The sequence below is a fragment of the Gasterosteus aculeatus genome, chromosome 2, assembly GCF_964276395.1.
Source record: "Gasterosteus aculeatus chromosome 2, fGasAcu3.hap1.1, whole genome shotgun sequence".
Taxonomy (NCBI): Eukaryota; Metazoa; Chordata; class Actinopteri; order Perciformes; family Gasterosteidae; genus Gasterosteus; species Gasterosteus aculeatus.
The window spans coordinates 23,773,347-23,786,243 of NC_135689.1; the positions used below are offsets into that span (position 1 = coordinate 23,773,347).

The 12,897-nt window shown below is 44.6% G+C and overlaps 53 non-coding genes and 2 pseudogenes across 53 annotated transcripts; all 55 read left to right on the forward strand.

The window, feature by feature from the left end:
- The first annotated feature begins 55 nt into the window (after positions 1-55).
- On the forward strand, positions 56-174 carry LOC144397781 (5S ribosomal RNA). Its single transcript, XR_013459928.1, has one exon. It is a non-coding gene; the product is annotated as a 5S ribosomal RNA (ribosomal RNA).
- A 117-nt stretch (positions 175-291) lies between these two features.
- LOC144400848 (5S ribosomal RNA) lies at positions 292-410 on the forward strand. The gene has a single exon (XR_013462783.1). It is a non-coding gene; the product is annotated as a 5S ribosomal RNA (ribosomal RNA).
- A 116-nt stretch (positions 411-526) lies between these two features.
- On the forward strand, positions 527-645 carry LOC144398735 (5S ribosomal RNA). Its single transcript, XR_013460882.1, has one exon. It is a non-coding gene; the product is annotated as a 5S ribosomal RNA (ribosomal RNA).
- A 117-nt stretch (positions 646-762) lies between these two features.
- On the forward strand, positions 763-881 carry LOC144396857 (5S ribosomal RNA). Its single transcript, XR_013459003.1, has one exon. It is a non-coding gene; the product is annotated as a 5S ribosomal RNA (ribosomal RNA).
- Positions 882-997: 116 nt separating this feature from the next.
- LOC144404712 (5S ribosomal RNA) lies at positions 998-1,116 on the forward strand. Its single transcript, XR_013466654.1, has one exon. It is a non-coding gene; the product is annotated as a 5S ribosomal RNA (ribosomal RNA).
- A 116-nt stretch (positions 1,117-1,232) lies between these two features.
- Positions 1,233-1,351, forward strand: LOC144404714 (5S ribosomal RNA). The gene has a single exon (XR_013466656.1). It is a non-coding gene; the product is annotated as a 5S ribosomal RNA (ribosomal RNA).
- A 117-nt stretch (positions 1,352-1,468) lies between these two features.
- LOC144399967 (5S ribosomal RNA) lies at positions 1,469-1,577 on the forward strand (annotated as a pseudogene).
- A 116-nt stretch (positions 1,578-1,693) lies between these two features.
- On the forward strand, positions 1,694-1,812 carry LOC144399576 (5S ribosomal RNA). Its single transcript, XR_013461722.1, has one exon. It is a non-coding gene; the product is annotated as a 5S ribosomal RNA (ribosomal RNA).
- A 116-nt stretch (positions 1,813-1,928) lies between these two features.
- Positions 1,929-2,047, forward strand: LOC144396858 (5S ribosomal RNA). The gene has a single exon (XR_013459004.1). It is a non-coding gene; the product is annotated as a 5S ribosomal RNA (ribosomal RNA).
- A 116-nt stretch (positions 2,048-2,163) lies between these two features.
- Positions 2,164-2,282, forward strand: LOC144404715 (5S ribosomal RNA). Its single transcript, XR_013466657.1, has one exon. It is a non-coding gene; the product is annotated as a 5S ribosomal RNA (ribosomal RNA).
- Positions 2,283-2,399: 117 nt separating this feature from the next.
- LOC144398832 (5S ribosomal RNA) lies at positions 2,400-2,518 on the forward strand. The gene has a single exon (XR_013460979.1). It is a non-coding gene; the product is annotated as a 5S ribosomal RNA (ribosomal RNA).
- A 116-nt stretch (positions 2,519-2,634) lies between these two features.
- On the forward strand, positions 2,635-2,753 carry LOC144399027 (5S ribosomal RNA). The gene has a single exon (XR_013461172.1). It is a non-coding gene; the product is annotated as a 5S ribosomal RNA (ribosomal RNA).
- A 116-nt stretch (positions 2,754-2,869) lies between these two features.
- LOC144404716 (5S ribosomal RNA) lies at positions 2,870-2,988 on the forward strand. The gene has a single exon (XR_013466658.1). It is a non-coding gene; the product is annotated as a 5S ribosomal RNA (ribosomal RNA).
- Positions 2,989-3,105: 117 nt separating this feature from the next.
- LOC144390293 (5S ribosomal RNA) lies at positions 3,106-3,224 on the forward strand. The gene has a single exon (XR_013454336.1). It is a non-coding gene; the product is annotated as a 5S ribosomal RNA (ribosomal RNA).
- A 116-nt stretch (positions 3,225-3,340) lies between these two features.
- Positions 3,341-3,459, forward strand: LOC144397450 (5S ribosomal RNA). The gene has a single exon (XR_013459596.1). It is a non-coding gene; the product is annotated as a 5S ribosomal RNA (ribosomal RNA).
- Positions 3,460-3,575: 116 nt separating this feature from the next.
- Positions 3,576-3,694, forward strand: LOC144397724 (5S ribosomal RNA). The gene has a single exon (XR_013459871.1). It is a non-coding gene; the product is annotated as a 5S ribosomal RNA (ribosomal RNA).
- A 116-nt stretch (positions 3,695-3,810) lies between these two features.
- Positions 3,811-3,929, forward strand: LOC144404717 (5S ribosomal RNA). Its single transcript, XR_013466659.1, has one exon. It is a non-coding gene; the product is annotated as a 5S ribosomal RNA (ribosomal RNA).
- A 117-nt stretch (positions 3,930-4,046) lies between these two features.
- On the forward strand, positions 4,047-4,165 carry LOC144398780 (5S ribosomal RNA). The gene has a single exon (XR_013460927.1). It is a non-coding gene; the product is annotated as a 5S ribosomal RNA (ribosomal RNA).
- Positions 4,166-4,281: 116 nt separating this feature from the next.
- LOC144390300 (5S ribosomal RNA) lies at positions 4,282-4,400 on the forward strand. The gene has a single exon (XR_013454337.1). It is a non-coding gene; the product is annotated as a 5S ribosomal RNA (ribosomal RNA).
- A 116-nt stretch (positions 4,401-4,516) lies between these two features.
- On the forward strand, positions 4,517-4,635 carry LOC144397782 (5S ribosomal RNA). Its single transcript, XR_013459929.1, has one exon. It is a non-coding gene; the product is annotated as a 5S ribosomal RNA (ribosomal RNA).
- A 117-nt stretch (positions 4,636-4,752) lies between these two features.
- LOC144400849 (5S ribosomal RNA) lies at positions 4,753-4,871 on the forward strand. Its single transcript, XR_013462784.1, has one exon. It is a non-coding gene; the product is annotated as a 5S ribosomal RNA (ribosomal RNA).
- A 116-nt stretch (positions 4,872-4,987) lies between these two features.
- Positions 4,988-5,106, forward strand: LOC144398736 (5S ribosomal RNA). The gene has a single exon (XR_013460883.1). It is a non-coding gene; the product is annotated as a 5S ribosomal RNA (ribosomal RNA).
- A 117-nt stretch (positions 5,107-5,223) lies between these two features.
- LOC144404718 (5S ribosomal RNA) lies at positions 5,224-5,342 on the forward strand. Its single transcript, XR_013466660.1, has one exon. It is a non-coding gene; the product is annotated as a 5S ribosomal RNA (ribosomal RNA).
- Positions 5,343-5,459: 117 nt separating this feature from the next.
- LOC144398338 (5S ribosomal RNA) lies at positions 5,460-5,578 on the forward strand. Its single transcript, XR_013460485.1, has one exon. It is a non-coding gene; the product is annotated as a 5S ribosomal RNA (ribosomal RNA).
- Positions 5,579-5,695: 117 nt separating this feature from the next.
- Positions 5,696-5,814, forward strand: LOC144397451 (5S ribosomal RNA). The gene has a single exon (XR_013459597.1). It is a non-coding gene; the product is annotated as a 5S ribosomal RNA (ribosomal RNA).
- Positions 5,815-5,930: 116 nt separating this feature from the next.
- On the forward strand, positions 5,931-6,049 carry LOC144395603 (5S ribosomal RNA). Its single transcript, XR_013457738.1, has one exon. It is a non-coding gene; the product is annotated as a 5S ribosomal RNA (ribosomal RNA).
- A 117-nt stretch (positions 6,050-6,166) lies between these two features.
- Positions 6,167-6,285, forward strand: LOC144404719 (5S ribosomal RNA). Its single transcript, XR_013466661.1, has one exon. It is a non-coding gene; the product is annotated as a 5S ribosomal RNA (ribosomal RNA).
- A 117-nt stretch (positions 6,286-6,402) lies between these two features.
- On the forward strand, positions 6,403-6,521 carry LOC144404720 (5S ribosomal RNA). Its single transcript, XR_013466662.1, has one exon. It is a non-coding gene; the product is annotated as a 5S ribosomal RNA (ribosomal RNA).
- A 117-nt stretch (positions 6,522-6,638) lies between these two features.
- Positions 6,639-6,757, forward strand: LOC144398741 (5S ribosomal RNA). The gene has a single exon (XR_013460888.1). It is a non-coding gene; the product is annotated as a 5S ribosomal RNA (ribosomal RNA).
- Positions 6,758-6,873: 116 nt separating this feature from the next.
- LOC144404721 (5S ribosomal RNA) lies at positions 6,874-6,992 on the forward strand. The gene has a single exon (XR_013466663.1). It is a non-coding gene; the product is annotated as a 5S ribosomal RNA (ribosomal RNA).
- A 117-nt stretch (positions 6,993-7,109) lies between these two features.
- On the forward strand, positions 7,110-7,228 carry LOC144398833 (5S ribosomal RNA). The gene has a single exon (XR_013460980.1). It is a non-coding gene; the product is annotated as a 5S ribosomal RNA (ribosomal RNA).
- Positions 7,229-7,344: 116 nt separating this feature from the next.
- Positions 7,345-7,463, forward strand: LOC144399028 (5S ribosomal RNA). The gene has a single exon (XR_013461173.1). It is a non-coding gene; the product is annotated as a 5S ribosomal RNA (ribosomal RNA).
- Positions 7,464-7,579: 116 nt separating this feature from the next.
- On the forward strand, positions 7,580-7,698 carry LOC144404722 (5S ribosomal RNA). Its single transcript, XR_013466664.1, has one exon. It is a non-coding gene; the product is annotated as a 5S ribosomal RNA (ribosomal RNA).
- A 117-nt stretch (positions 7,699-7,815) lies between these two features.
- On the forward strand, positions 7,816-7,934 carry LOC144390304 (5S ribosomal RNA). Its single transcript, XR_013454339.1, has one exon. It is a non-coding gene; the product is annotated as a 5S ribosomal RNA (ribosomal RNA).
- Positions 7,935-8,050: 116 nt separating this feature from the next.
- On the forward strand, positions 8,051-8,169 carry LOC144397452 (5S ribosomal RNA). The gene has a single exon (XR_013459598.1). It is a non-coding gene; the product is annotated as a 5S ribosomal RNA (ribosomal RNA).
- A 116-nt stretch (positions 8,170-8,285) lies between these two features.
- On the forward strand, positions 8,286-8,404 carry LOC144397725 (5S ribosomal RNA). The gene has a single exon (XR_013459872.1). It is a non-coding gene; the product is annotated as a 5S ribosomal RNA (ribosomal RNA).
- A 116-nt stretch (positions 8,405-8,520) lies between these two features.
- On the forward strand, positions 8,521-8,639 carry LOC144404723 (5S ribosomal RNA). The gene has a single exon (XR_013466665.1). It is a non-coding gene; the product is annotated as a 5S ribosomal RNA (ribosomal RNA).
- Positions 8,640-8,756: 117 nt separating this feature from the next.
- Positions 8,757-8,875, forward strand: LOC144398781 (5S ribosomal RNA). The gene has a single exon (XR_013460928.1). It is a non-coding gene; the product is annotated as a 5S ribosomal RNA (ribosomal RNA).
- Positions 8,876-8,991: 116 nt separating this feature from the next.
- Positions 8,992-9,110, forward strand: LOC144390309 (5S ribosomal RNA). The gene has a single exon (XR_013454342.1). It is a non-coding gene; the product is annotated as a 5S ribosomal RNA (ribosomal RNA).
- A 116-nt stretch (positions 9,111-9,226) lies between these two features.
- On the forward strand, positions 9,227-9,345 carry LOC144397783 (5S ribosomal RNA). Its single transcript, XR_013459930.1, has one exon. It is a non-coding gene; the product is annotated as a 5S ribosomal RNA (ribosomal RNA).
- A 117-nt stretch (positions 9,346-9,462) lies between these two features.
- LOC144400850 (5S ribosomal RNA) lies at positions 9,463-9,581 on the forward strand. Its single transcript, XR_013462785.1, has one exon. It is a non-coding gene; the product is annotated as a 5S ribosomal RNA (ribosomal RNA).
- A 116-nt stretch (positions 9,582-9,697) lies between these two features.
- LOC144398737 (5S ribosomal RNA) lies at positions 9,698-9,816 on the forward strand. Its single transcript, XR_013460884.1, has one exon. It is a non-coding gene; the product is annotated as a 5S ribosomal RNA (ribosomal RNA).
- A 117-nt stretch (positions 9,817-9,933) lies between these two features.
- LOC144396859 (5S ribosomal RNA) lies at positions 9,934-10,052 on the forward strand. Its single transcript, XR_013459005.1, has one exon. It is a non-coding gene; the product is annotated as a 5S ribosomal RNA (ribosomal RNA).
- Positions 10,053-10,168: 116 nt separating this feature from the next.
- On the forward strand, positions 10,169-10,287 carry LOC144404725 (5S ribosomal RNA). Its single transcript, XR_013466667.1, has one exon. It is a non-coding gene; the product is annotated as a 5S ribosomal RNA (ribosomal RNA).
- A 116-nt stretch (positions 10,288-10,403) lies between these two features.
- LOC144404726 (5S ribosomal RNA) lies at positions 10,404-10,522 on the forward strand. The gene has a single exon (XR_013466668.1). It is a non-coding gene; the product is annotated as a 5S ribosomal RNA (ribosomal RNA).
- A 117-nt stretch (positions 10,523-10,639) lies between these two features.
- On the forward strand, positions 10,640-10,748 carry LOC144399968 (5S ribosomal RNA; annotated as a pseudogene).
- A 116-nt stretch (positions 10,749-10,864) lies between these two features.
- Positions 10,865-10,983, forward strand: LOC144399577 (5S ribosomal RNA). Its single transcript, XR_013461723.1, has one exon. It is a non-coding gene; the product is annotated as a 5S ribosomal RNA (ribosomal RNA).
- Positions 10,984-11,099: 116 nt separating this feature from the next.
- Positions 11,100-11,218, forward strand: LOC144396860 (5S ribosomal RNA). The gene has a single exon (XR_013459006.1). It is a non-coding gene; the product is annotated as a 5S ribosomal RNA (ribosomal RNA).
- A 116-nt stretch (positions 11,219-11,334) lies between these two features.
- LOC144404727 (5S ribosomal RNA) lies at positions 11,335-11,453 on the forward strand. The gene has a single exon (XR_013466669.1). It is a non-coding gene; the product is annotated as a 5S ribosomal RNA (ribosomal RNA).
- A 117-nt stretch (positions 11,454-11,570) lies between these two features.
- Positions 11,571-11,689, forward strand: LOC144398835 (5S ribosomal RNA). Its single transcript, XR_013460982.1, has one exon. It is a non-coding gene; the product is annotated as a 5S ribosomal RNA (ribosomal RNA).
- Positions 11,690-11,805: 116 nt separating this feature from the next.
- LOC144399029 (5S ribosomal RNA) lies at positions 11,806-11,924 on the forward strand. The gene has a single exon (XR_013461174.1). It is a non-coding gene; the product is annotated as a 5S ribosomal RNA (ribosomal RNA).
- Positions 11,925-12,040: 116 nt separating this feature from the next.
- On the forward strand, positions 12,041-12,159 carry LOC144404728 (5S ribosomal RNA). Its single transcript, XR_013466670.1, has one exon. It is a non-coding gene; the product is annotated as a 5S ribosomal RNA (ribosomal RNA).
- A 117-nt stretch (positions 12,160-12,276) lies between these two features.
- Positions 12,277-12,395, forward strand: LOC144390311 (5S ribosomal RNA). The gene has a single exon (XR_013454343.1). It is a non-coding gene; the product is annotated as a 5S ribosomal RNA (ribosomal RNA).
- Positions 12,396-12,511: 116 nt separating this feature from the next.
- Positions 12,512-12,630, forward strand: LOC144397453 (5S ribosomal RNA). The gene has a single exon (XR_013459599.1). It is a non-coding gene; the product is annotated as a 5S ribosomal RNA (ribosomal RNA).
- Positions 12,631-12,746: 116 nt separating this feature from the next.
- Positions 12,747-12,865, forward strand: LOC144397726 (5S ribosomal RNA). The gene has a single exon (XR_013459873.1). It is a non-coding gene; the product is annotated as a 5S ribosomal RNA (ribosomal RNA).
- The last annotated feature ends 32 nt before the right edge of the window (positions 12,866-12,897 follow it).

Consider the following 12,897-nt stretch of genomic DNA (forward strand, 5'->3'; position numbering starts at 1 on the left):
CAAAACTCCAAAACCTTTGACACATTTTAAAAGATTAGGTAGAGGACATACAGTTGCTTACGGCCATACCTCTCTGGCTCCGCCTGATCTCGTCTGATCTCAGAAGCTAAGCAGAGTAGGGCCTGGTTAGTACTTGGATGGAACACCGCCTGGGAATCCCAGGTGCCGTAAGCTTTTTCATTTCTCTCTCTGGAAGAAATCGAGAAGGCATTAGAAAGTGACTCCTTTTTCATTATCAAAACTCCAAAACCTTTGACACATTTTAAAAGATTAGGAAGAGGACATACAGTTGCTTACGGCCATACCTCTCTGGCTCCGCCTGATCTCGTCTGATCTCAGAAGCTAAGCAGAGTAGGGCCTGGGTAGTACTTGGATGGAAGACCGCCTGGGAATCCCAGGTGCTGTAAGCTTTTTCATTTCGATCTGTAAAAGACACAGAGAAGGCCTTAGAAAGTGACTCCATTTAATTGTCAAAACTACAAAACCTTTGACACATTTTAAAAGATTAGGTAGAGGACGTACAGTTGCTTACGGCCATACCTCTCTGGCTCCGCCTGATCTCGTCAGATCTCATAAGCTAAGCAGAGTAGGGCCTGGTTAGTACTTGGATGGAAGACCGCCTGGGAATCCCAGGTGCCGTAAGCTTTTTCATTTCTCTCTCTGGAAGAAATCGAGAAGACATTAGAAAGTGACTCCTTTTTCATTATCAAAACTCCAAAACCTTTGACACATTTTAAAATATTAGGAAGAGGACATACAGTTGCTTACGGCCATACCTCTCTGGCTCCGCCTGATCTCGTCTGATCTCAGAAGCTAAGCAGAGTAGGGCCTGGTTAGTACTTGGATGGAAGACCGCCTGGGAATCCCAGGTGCTGTAAGCTTTTTCATTTCTATCTGTAAAAGACACAGAGAAGGCCTTAGAAAGTGACTCCATTTCATTGTCAAAACTCCAAAACCTTTGACACATTTTAAAAGATTAGGTAGAGGACATACAGTTGCTTACGGCCATACCTCTCTGGCTCCGCCTGATCTCGTCTGATCTCAGAAGCTAAGCAGAGTAGGGCCTGGTTAGTACTTGGATGGAAGACCGCCTGGGAATCCCAGGTGCCGTAAGCTTTTTCATTTCTATCTGTAAAAGACACAGAGAAGGCCTTAGAAAGTGACTCCATTTCATTGTCAAAACTACAAAACCTTTGACACATATTAAAAGATTAGGTAGAGGACATACAGTTGCTTACGGCCATACCTCTCTGGCTCCGCCTGATCTCGTCTGATCTCAGAAGCTAAGCAGAGTAGGGCCTGGTTAGTACTTGGATGGAAGACCGCCTGGGAATCCCAGGTGCCGTAAGCTTTTTCATTTCTCTCTCTGGAAGAAATCGAGAAGGCCTTAGAAAGTGACTCCTTTTTCATTATCAAAACTCCAAAACCTTTGACACATTTTAAAAGATTAGGAAGAGGACATACAGTTGCTTACGGCCATACCTCTCTGGCTCCGCCAGATCTCAGAAGCTAAGCAGAGTAGGGCCTGGTTAGTACTTGGATGGAAGACCGCCTGGGAATCCCAGGTGCTGTAAGCTTTTTCATTTCGATCTGTAAAAGACACAGAGAAGAACTTAGAAAGTGACTCCATTTCATTGTCAAAACTCCAAAACCTTTGACACATTTTAAAAGATTAGGTAGAGGACATACAGTTGCTTACGGCCATACCTCTCTGGCTCCGCCTGATCTTGTCTGATCTCAGAAGCTAAGCACAGTAGGGCCTGGTTAGTACTTGGATGGAAGACCGCCTGGGAATCCCAGGTGCCGTAAGCTTTTTCATTTCTCTCTCTGGAAGAAATCGAGAAGGCCTTAGAAAGTGACTCCATTTCATTGTCAAAACTCCAAAACCTTTGACACATTTTAAAAGATTAGGTAGAGGACATACAGTTGCTTACGGCCATACCTCTCTGGCTCCGCCTGATCTCGTCTGATCTCAGAAGCTAAGCAGAGTAGGGCCTGGTTAGTACTTGGATGGAAGACCGCCTGGGAATCCCAGGTGCTGTAAGCTTTTTCATTTCGATCTGTAAAAGACACAGAGAAGGCCTTAGAAAGTGACTCCATTTAATTGTCAAAACTACAAAACCTTTGACACATTTTAAAAGATTAGGAAGAGGACATACAGTTGCTTACGGCCATACCTCTCTGGCTCCGCCTGATCTCGTCTGATCTCAGAAGCTAAGCAGAGTAGGGCCTGGTTAGTACTTGGATGGAAGACCGCCTGGGAATCCCAGGTGCCGTAAGCTTTTTCATTTCTCTCTCTGGAAGAAATCGAGAAGGCATTAGAAAGTGACTCCTTTTTCATTATCTAAACTCCAAAACCTTTGACACATTTTAAAATATTAGGAAGAGGACATACAGTTGCTTACGGCCATACCTCTCTGGCTCTGCCTGATCTCGTCAGATCTCAGAAGCTAAGCAGAGTAGGGCCTGGTTAGTACTTGGATGGAAGCCCGCCTGGGAATCCCAGGTGCCGTAAGCTTTTTCATTTCTATCTGTAAAAGACACAGAGAAGGCCTTAGAAAGTGACTCCATTTCATTGTCAAAACTACAAAACCTTTGACACATTTTAAAAGATTAGGAAGAGGACATACAGTTGCTTACGGCCATACCTCTCTGGCTCCGCCTGATCTCGTCAGATCTCAGAAGCTAAGCAGAGTAGGGCCTGGTTAGTACTTGGATGGAAGACCGCCTGGGAATCCCATGTGCTGTAAGCTTTTTCATTTCGATCTGTAAAAGACACAGAGAAGGCCTTAGAAAGTGACTCCATTTCATTGTCAAAACTACAAAACCTTTGACACATTTTAAAAGATTAGGTAGAGGACATACAGTTGCTTACGGCCATACCTCTCTGGCTCCGCCTGATCTCGTCTGATCTCAGAAGCTAAGCAGAGTAGGGCCTGGTTAGTACTTGGATGGAAGACCGCCTGGGAATCCCAGGTGCCGTAAGCTTTTTCATTTCTCTCTCTGGAAGAAATCGAGAAGGCCTTAGAAAGTGACTCCTTTTTCATTATCAAAACTCCAAAACCTTTGACACATTTTAAAAGATTAGGAAGAGGACATACAGTTGCTTACGGCCATACCTCTCTGGCTCCGCCTGATCTCGTCAGATCTCAGAAGCTAAGCAGAGTAGGGCCTGGTTAGTACTTGGATGGAAGACCGCCTGGGAATCCCAGGTGCTGTAAGCTTTTTCATTTCGATCTGTAAAAGACACAGAGAAGAACTTAGAAAGTGACTCCATTTCATTGTCAAAACTCCAAAACCTTTGACACATTTTAAAAGATTAGGTAGAGGACATACAGTTGCTTACGGCCATACCTCTCTGGCTCTGCCTGATCTCGTCTGATCTCAGAAGCTAAGCAGAGTAGGGCCTGGTTAGTACTTGGATGGAAGACCGCCTGGGAATCCCAGGTGCCGTAAGCTTTTTCATTTCTATCTGTAAAAGACACAGAGAACGCCTTAGAAAGTGACTCCATTTAATTGTCAAAACTACAAAACCTTTGACACATTTTAAAAGATTAGGTAGAGGACATACAGTTGCTTACGGCCATACCTCTCTGGCTCCGCCTGATCTCGTCAGATCTCAGAAGCTAAGCAGAGTAGGGCCTGGTTAGTACTTGGATGGAAGCCCGCCTGGGAATCCCAGGTGCCGTAAGCTTTTTCATTTCTATCTGTAAAAGACACAGAGAAGGCCTTAGAAAGTGACTCCATTTCATTGTCAAAACTACAAAACCTTTGACACATTTTAAAAGATTAGGTAGAGGACATACAGTTGCTTACGGCCATACCTCTCTGGCTCCGCCTGATCTCGTCTGATCTCAGAAGCTAAGCAGAGTAGGGCCTGGTTAGTACTTGGATGGAAGACCGCCTGGGAATCCCAGGTGCCGTAAGCTTTTTCATTTCTCTCTCTGGAAGAAATCGAGAAGGCATTAGAAAGTGACTCCTTTTTCATTATCTAAACTCCAAAACCTTTGACACATTTTAAAATATTAGGAAGAGGACATACAGTTGCTTACGGCCATACCTCTCTGGCTCCGCCTGATCTCGTCTGATCTCAGAAGCTAAGCAGAGTAGGGCCTGCTTAGTACTTGGATGGAAGACCGCCTGGGAATCCCAGGTGCTGTAAGCTTTTTCATTTCGATCTGTAAAAGACACAGAGAAGAACTTAGAAAGTGACTCCATTTCATTGTCAAAACTCCAAAACCTTTGACACATTTTAAAAGATTAGGTAGAGGACATACAGTTGCTTACGGCCATACCTCTCTGGCTCCGCCTGATCTCGTCAGATCTCAGAAGCTAAGCAGAGTAGGGCCTGGTTAGTACTTGGATGGAAGACCGCCTGGGAATCCCAGGTGCTGTAAGCTTTTTCATTTCGATCTGTAAAAGACACAGAGAAGAACTTAGAAAGTGACTCCATTTCATTGTCAAAACTCCAAAACCTTTGACACATTTTAAAAGATTAGGTAGAGGACATACAGTTGCTTACGGCCATACCTCTCTGGCTCCGCCTGATCTCGTCTGATCTCAGAAGCTAAGCAGAGTAGGGCCTGGTTAGTACTTGGATGGAACACCGCCTGGGAATCCCAGGTGCCGTAAGCTTTTTCATTTCTCTCTCTGGAAGAAATCGAGAAGGCATTAGAAAGTGACTCCTTTTTCATTATCAAAACTCCAAAACCTTTGACACATTTTAAAAGATTAGGAAGAGGACATACAGTTGCTTACGGCCATACCTCTCTGGCTCCGCCTGATCTCGTCTGATCTCAGAAGCTAAGCAGAGTAGGGCCTGGGTAGTACTTGGATGGAAGACCGCCTGGGAATCCCAGGTGCTGTAAGCTTTTTCATTTCGATCTGTAAAAGACACAGAGAAGGCCTTAGAAAGTGACTCCATTTAATTGTCAAAACTACAAAACCTTTGACACATTTTAAAAGATTAGGTAGAGGACGTACAGTTGCTTACGGCCATACCTCTCTGGCTCCGCCTGATCTCGTCAGATCTCATAAGCTAAGCAGAGTAGGGCCTGGTTAGTACTTGGATGGAAGACCGCCTGGGAATCCCAGGTGCCGTAAGCTTTTTCATTTCTCTCTCTGGAAGAAATCGAGAAGACATTAGAAAGTGACTCCTTTTTCATTATCAAAACTCCAAAACCTTTGACACATTTTAAAAGATTAGGAAGAGGACATACAGTTGCTTACGGCCATACCTCTCTGGCTCCGCCTGATCTCGTCTGATCTCAGAAGCTAAGCAGAGTAGGGCCTGGTTAGTACTTGGATGGAAGACCGCCTGGGAATCCCAGGTGCCGTAAGCTTTTTCATTTCTCTCTCTGGAAGAAATCGAGAAGGCATTAGAAAGTGACTCCTTTGTCATTATCAAAACTCCAAAACCTTTGACACATTTTAAAAGATTAGGAAGAGGACATACAGTTGCTTACGGCCATACCTCTCTGGCTCCGCCTGATCTCGTCTGATCTTAGAAGCTAAGCAGAGTAGGGCCTGGTTAGTACTTGGATGGAAGACCGCCTGGGAATCCCAGGTGCCGTAAGCTTTTTCATTTCTCTCTCTGGAAGAAATCGAGAAGGCATTAGAAAGTGACTCCTTTTTCATTATCAAAACTCCAAAACCTTTGACACATTTTAAAAGATTAGGAAGAGGACATACAGTTGCTTACGGCCATACCTCTCTGGCTCTGCCTGATCTCGTCTGATCTCAGAAGCTAAGCAGAGTAGGGCCTGGTTAGTACTTGGATGGAAGACCGCCTGGGAATCCCAGGTGCCGTAAGCTTTTTCATTTCTATCTGTAAAAGACAGAGAGAAGGCCTTAGAAAGTGACTCCATTTCATTGTCAAAACTACAAAACCTTTGACAAGTTTTAAAAGATTAGGAAGAGGACATACAGTTGCTTACGGCCATACCTCTCTGGCTCCGCCTGATCTCGTCTGATCTCAGAAGCTAAGCAGAGTAGGGCCTGGTTAGTACTTGGATGGATGACCGCCTGGGAATCCCAGGTGCCGTAAGCTTTTTCATTTCTCTCTCTGGAAGAAATCGAGAAGGCATTAGAAAGTGACTCCTTTTTCATTATCAAAACTCCAAAACCTTTGACACATTTTAAAAGATTAGGAAGAGGACATACAGTTGCTTACGGCCATACCTCTCTGGCTCCGCCTGATCTCGTCTGATCTCAGAAGCTAAGCAGAGTAGGGCCTGGTTAGTACTTGGATGGAAGACCGCCTGGGAATCCCAGGTGCCGTAAGCTTTTTCATTTCTCTCTCTGGAAGAAATCGAGAAGGCATTAGAAAGTGACTCCTTTTTCATTATCAAAACTCCAAAACCTTTGACACATTTTAAAAGATTAGGAAGAGGACATACAGTTGCTTACGGCCATACCTCTCTGGCTCCGCCTGATCTCGTCTGATCTCAGAAGCTAAGCAGAGTAGGGCCTGGTTAGTACTTGGATGGAAGACCGCCTGGGAATCCCAGGTGCCGTAAGCTTTTTCATTTCTCTCTCTGGAAGAAATCGAGAAGGCATTAGAAAGTGACTCCTTTTTCATTATCAAAACTCCAAAACCTTTGACACATTTTAAAAGATTAGGAAGAGGACATACAGTTGCTTACGGCCATACCTCTCTGGCTCCGCCTGATCTCGCCTGATCTCAGAAGCTAAGCAGAGTAGGGCCTGGTTAGTACTTGGATGGAAGACCGCCTGGGAATCCCAGGTGCTGTAAGCTTTTTCATTTCGATCTGTAAAAGACACAGAGAAGGCCTTAGAAAGTGACTCCATTTAATTGTCAAAACTACAAAACCTTTGACACATTTTAAAAGATTAGGTAGAGGACATACAGTTGCTTACGGCCATACCTCTCTGGCTCCGCCTGATCTCGTCTGATCTCAGAAGCTAAGCAGAGTAGGGCCTGGTTAGTACTTGGATGGAAGACCGCCTGGGAATCCCAGGTGCCGTAAGCTTTTTCATTTCTCTCTCTGGAAGAAATCGAGAAGGCATTAGAAAGTGACTCCTTTTTCATTATCTAAACTCCAAAACCTTTGACACATTTTAAAATATTAGGAAGAGGACATACAGTTGCTTACGGCCATACCTCTCTGGCTCTGCCTGATCTCGTCAGATCTCAGAAGCTAAGCAGAGTAGGGCCTGGTTAGTACTTGGATGGAAGCCCGCCTGGGAATCCCAGGTGCCGTAAGCTTTTTCATTTCTATCTGTAAAAGACACAGAGAAGGCCTTAGAAAGTGACTCCATTTCATTGTCAAAACTACAAAACCTTTGACACATTTTAAAAGATTAGGAAGAGGACATACAGTTGCTTACGGCCATACCTCTCTGGCTCCGCCTGATCTCGTCAGATCTCAGAAGCTAAGCAGAGTAGGGCCTGGTTAGTACTTGGATGGAAGACCGCCTGGGAATCCCATGTGCTGTAAGCTTTTTCATTTCGATCTGTAAAAGACACAGAGAAGGCCTTAGAAAGTGACTCCATTTCATTGTCAAAACTACAAAACCTTTGACACATTTTAAAAGATTAGGTAGAGGACATACAGTTGCTTACGGCCATACCTCTCTGGCTCCGCCTGATCTCGTCTGATCTCAGAAGCTAAGCAGAGTAGGGCCTGGTTAGTACTTGGATGGAAGACCGCCTGGGAATCCCAGGTGCCGTAAGCTTTTTCATTTCTCTCTCTGGAAGAAATCGAGAAGGCCTTAGAAAGTGACTCCTTTTTCATTATCAAAACTCCAAAACCTTTGACACATTTTAAAAGATTAGGAAGAGGACATACAGTTGCTTACGGCCATACCTCTCTGGCTCCGCCTGATCTCGTCAGATCTCAGAAGCTAAGCAGAGTAGGGCCTGGTTAGTACTTGGATGGAAGACCGCCTGGGAATCCCAGGTGCTGTAAGCTTTTTCATTTCGATCTGTAAAAGACACAGAGAAGAACTTAGAAAGTGACTCCATTTCATTGTCAAAACTCCAAAACCTTTGACACATTTTAAAAGATTAGGTAGAGGACATACAGTTGCTTACGGCCATACCTCTCTGGCTCTGCCTGATCTCGTCTGATCTCAGAAGCTAAGCAGAGTAGGGCCTGGTTAGTACTTGGATGGAAGACCGCCTGGGAATCCCAGGTGCCGTAAGCTTTTTCATTTCTATCTGTAAAAGACACAGAGAACGCCTTAGAAAGTGACTCCATTTAATTGTCAAAACTACAAAACCTTTGACACATTTTAAAAGATTAGGTAGAGGACATACAGTTGCTTACGGCCATACCTCTCTGGCTCCGCCTGATCTCGTCAGATCTCAGAAGCTAAGCAGAGTAGGGCCTGGTTAGTACTTGGATGGAAGCCCGCCTGGGAATCCCAGGTGCCGTAAGCTTTTTCATTTCTATCTGTAAAAGACACAGAGAAGGCCTTAGAAAGTGACTCCATTTCATTGTCAAAACTACAAAACCTTTGACACATTTTAAAAGATTAGGTAGAGGACATACAGTTGCTTACGGCCATACCTCTCTGGCTCCGCCTGATCTCGTCTGATCTCAGAAGCTAAGCAGAGTAGGGCCTGGTTAGTACTTGGATGGAAGACCGCCTGGGAATCCCAGGTGCCGTAAGCTTTTTCATTTCTCTCTCTGGAAGAAATCGAGAAGGCATTAGAAAGTGACTCCTTTTTCATTATCTAAACTCCAAAACCTTTGACACATTTTAAAATATTAGGAAGAGGACATACAGTTGCTTACGGCCATACCTCTCTGGCTCCGCCTGATCTCGTCTGATCTCAGAAGCTAAGCAGAGTAGGGCCTGCTTAGTACTTGGATGGAAGACCGCCTGGGAATCCCAGGTGCTGTAAGCTTTTTCATTTCGATCTGTAAAAGACACAGAGAAGAACTTAGAAAGTGACTCCATTTCATTGTCAAAACTCCAAAACCTTTGACACATTTTAAAAGATTAGGTAGAGGACATACAGTTGCTTACGGCCATACCTCTCTGGCTCCGCCTGATCTCGTCAGATCTCAGAAGCTAAGCAGAGTAGGGCCTGGTTAGTACTTGGATGGAAGACCGCCTGGGAATCCCAGGTGCTGTAAGCTTTTTCATTTCGATCTGTAAAAGACACAGAGAAGAACTTAGAAAGTGACTCCATTTCATTGTCAAAACTCCAAAACCTTTGACACATTTTAAAAGATTAGGTAGAGGACATACAGTTGCTTACGGCCATACCTCTCTGGCTCCGCCTGATCTCGTCTGATCTCAGAAGCTAAGCAGAGTAGGGCCTGGTTAGTACTTGGATGGAACACCGCCTGGGAATCCCAGGTGCCGTAAGCTTTTTCATTTCTCTCTCTGGAAGAAATCGAGAAGGCATTAGAAAGTGACTCCTTTTTCATTATCAAAACTCCAAAACCTTTGACACATTTTAAAAGATTAGGAAGAGGACATACAGTTGCTTACGGCCATACCTCTCTGGCTCCGCCTGATCTCGTCTGATCTCAGAAGCTAAGCAGAGTAGGGCCTGGGTAGTACTTGGATGGAAGACCGCCTGGGAATCCCAGGTGCTGTAAGCTTTTTCATTTCGATCTGTAAAAGACACAGAGAAGGCCTTAGAAAGTGACTCCATTTAATTGTCAAAACTACAAAACCTTTGACACATTTTAAAAGATTAGGTAGAGGACGTACAGTTGCTTACGGCCATACCTCTCTGGCTCCGCCTGATCTCGTCAGATCTCATAAGCTAAGCAGAGTAGGGCCTGGTTAGTACTTGGATGGAAGACCGCCTGGGAATCCCAGGTGCCGTAAGCTTTTTCATTTCTCTCTCTGGAAGAAATCGAGAAGACATTAGAAAGTGACTCCTTTTTCATTATCAAAACTCCAAAACCTTTGACACATTTTAAAATATTAGGAAGAGGACATACAGTTGCTTACGGCCATACCTCTCTGGCTCCGCCTGATCTCGTCTGATCTCAGAAGCTAAGCAGAGTAGGGCCTGGTTAGTACTTGGATGGAAGACCGCCTGGGAATCCCAGGTGCTGTAAGCTTTTTCATTTCTATCTGTAAAAGACACAGAGAAGGCCTTAGAAAGTGACTCCATTTCATTGTCAAAACTCCAAAACCTTTGACACATTTTAAAAGATTAGGTAGAGGACATACAGTTGCTTACGGCCATACCTCTCTGGCTCCGCCTGATCTCGTCTGATCTCAGAAGCTAAGCAGAGTAGGGCCTGGTTAGTACTTGGATGGAAGACCGCCTGGGAATCCCAGGTGCCGTAAGCTTTTTCATTTCTATCTGTAAAAGACACAGAGAAGGCCTTAGAAAGTGACTCCATTTCATTGTCAAAACTACAAAACCTTTGACACATATTAAAAGATTAGGTAGAGGACATACAGTTGCTTACGGCCATACCTCTCTGGCTCCGCCTGATCTCGTCTGATCTCAGAAGCTAAGCAGAGTAGGGCCTGGTTAGTACTTGGATGGAAGACCGCCTGGGAATCCCAGGTGCCGTAAGCTTTTTCATTTCTCTCTCTGGAAGAAATCGAGAAGGCCTTAGAAAGTGACTCCTTTTTCATTATCAAAACTCCAAAACCTTTGACACATTTTAAAAGATTAGGAAGAGGACATACAGTTGCTTACGGCCATACCTCTCTGGCTCCGCCAGATCTCAGAAGCTAAGCAGAGTAGGGCCTGGTTAGTACTTGGATGGAAGACCGCCTGGGAATCCCAGGTGCTGTAAGCTTTTTCATTTCGATCTGTAAAAGACACAGAGAAGAACTTAGAAAGTGACTCCATTTCATTGTCAAAACTCCAAAACCTTTGACACATTTTAAAAGATTAGGTAGAGGACATACAGTTGCTTACGGCCATACCTCTCTGGCTCCGCCTGATCTTGTCTGATCTCAGAAGCTAAGCACAGTAGGGCCTGGTTAGTACTTGGATGGAAGACCGCCTGGGAATCCCAGGTGCCGTAAGCTTTTTCATTTCTCTCTCTGGAAGAAATCGAGAAGGCCTTAGAAAGTGACTCCATTTCATTGTCAAAACTCCAAAACCTTTGACACATTTTAAAAGATTAGGTAGAGGACATACAGTTGCTTACGGCCATACCTCTCTGGCTCCGCCTGATCTCGTCTGATCTCAGAAGCTAAGCAGAGTAGGGCCTGGTTAGTACTTGGATGGAAGACCGCCTGGGAATCCCAGGTGCTGTAAGCTTTTTCATTTCGATCTGTAAAAGACACAGAGAAGGCCTTAGAAAGTGACTCCATTTAATTGTCAAAACTACAAAACCTTTGACACATTTTAAAAGATTAGGAAGAGGACATACAGTTGCTTACGGCCATACCTCTCTGGCTCCGCCTGATCTCGTCTGATCTCAGAAGCTAAGCAGAGTAGGGCCTGGTTAGTACTTGGATGGAAGACCGCCTGGGAATCCCAGGTGCCGTAAGCTTTTTCATTTCTCTCTCTGGAAGAAATCGAGAAGGCATTAGAAAGTGACTCCTTTTTCATTATCTAAACTCCAAAACCTTTGACACATTTTAAAATATTAGGAAGAGGACATACAGTTGCTTACGGCCATACCTCTCTGGCTCTGCCTGATCTCGTCAGATCTCAGAAGCTAAGCAGAGTAGGGCCTGGTTAGTACTTGGATGGAAGCCCGCCTGGGAATCCCAGGTGCCGTAAGCTTTTTCATTTCTATCTGTAAAAGACACAGAGAAGGCCTTAGAAAGTGACTCCATTTCATTGTCAAAACTACAAAACCTTTGACACATTTTAAAAGATTAGGAAGAGGACATACAGTTGCTTACGGCCATACCTCTCTGGCTCCGCCTGATCTCGTCAGATCTCAGAAGCTAAGCAGAGTAGGGCCTGGTTAGTACTTGGATGGAAGACCGCCTGGGAATCCCATGTGCTGTAAGCTTTTTCATTTCGATCTGTAAAAGACACAGAGAAGGCCTTAGAAAGTGACTCCATTTCATTGTCAAAACTACAAAACCTTTGACACATTTTAAAAGATTAGGTAGAGGACATACAGTTGCTTACGGCCATACCTCTCTGGCTCCGCCTGATCTCGTCTGATCTCAGAAGCTAAGCAGAGTAGGGCCTGGTTAGTACTTGGATGGAAGACCGCCTGGGAATCCCAGGTGCCGTAAGCTTTTTCATTTCTCTCTCTGGAAGAAATCGAGAAGGCCTTAGAAAGTGACTCCTTTTTCATTATCAAAACTCCAAAACCTTTGACACATTTTAAAAGATTAGGAAGAGGACATACAGTTGCTTACGGCCATACCTCTCTGGCTCCGCCTGATCTCGTCAGATCTCAGAAGCTAAGCAGAGTAGGGCCTGGTTAGTACTTGGATGGAAGACCGCCTGGGAATCCCAGGTGCTGTAAGCTTTTTCATTTCGATCTGTAAAAGACACAGAGAAGAACTTAGAAAGTGACTCCATTTCATTGTCAAAACTCCAAAACCTTTGACACATTTTAAAAGATTAGGTAGAGGACATACAGTTGCTTACGGCCATACCTCTCTGGCTCTGCCTGATCTCGTCTGATCTCAGAAGCTAAGCAGAGTAGGGCCTGGTTAGTACTTGGATGGAAGACCGCCTGGGAATCCCAGGTGCCGTAAGCTTTTTCATTTCTATCTGTAAAAGACACAGAGAACGCCTTAGAAAGTGACTCCATTTAATTGTCAAAACTACAAAACCTTTGACACATTTTAAAAGATTAGGTAGAGGACATACAGTTGCTTACGGCCATACCTCTCTGGCTCCGCCTGATCTCGTCAGATCTCAGAAGCTAAGCAGAGTAGGGCCTGGTTAGTACTTGGATGGAAGCCCGCCTGGGAATCCCAGGTGCCGTAAGCTTTTTCATTTCTATCTGTAAAAGACACAGAGAA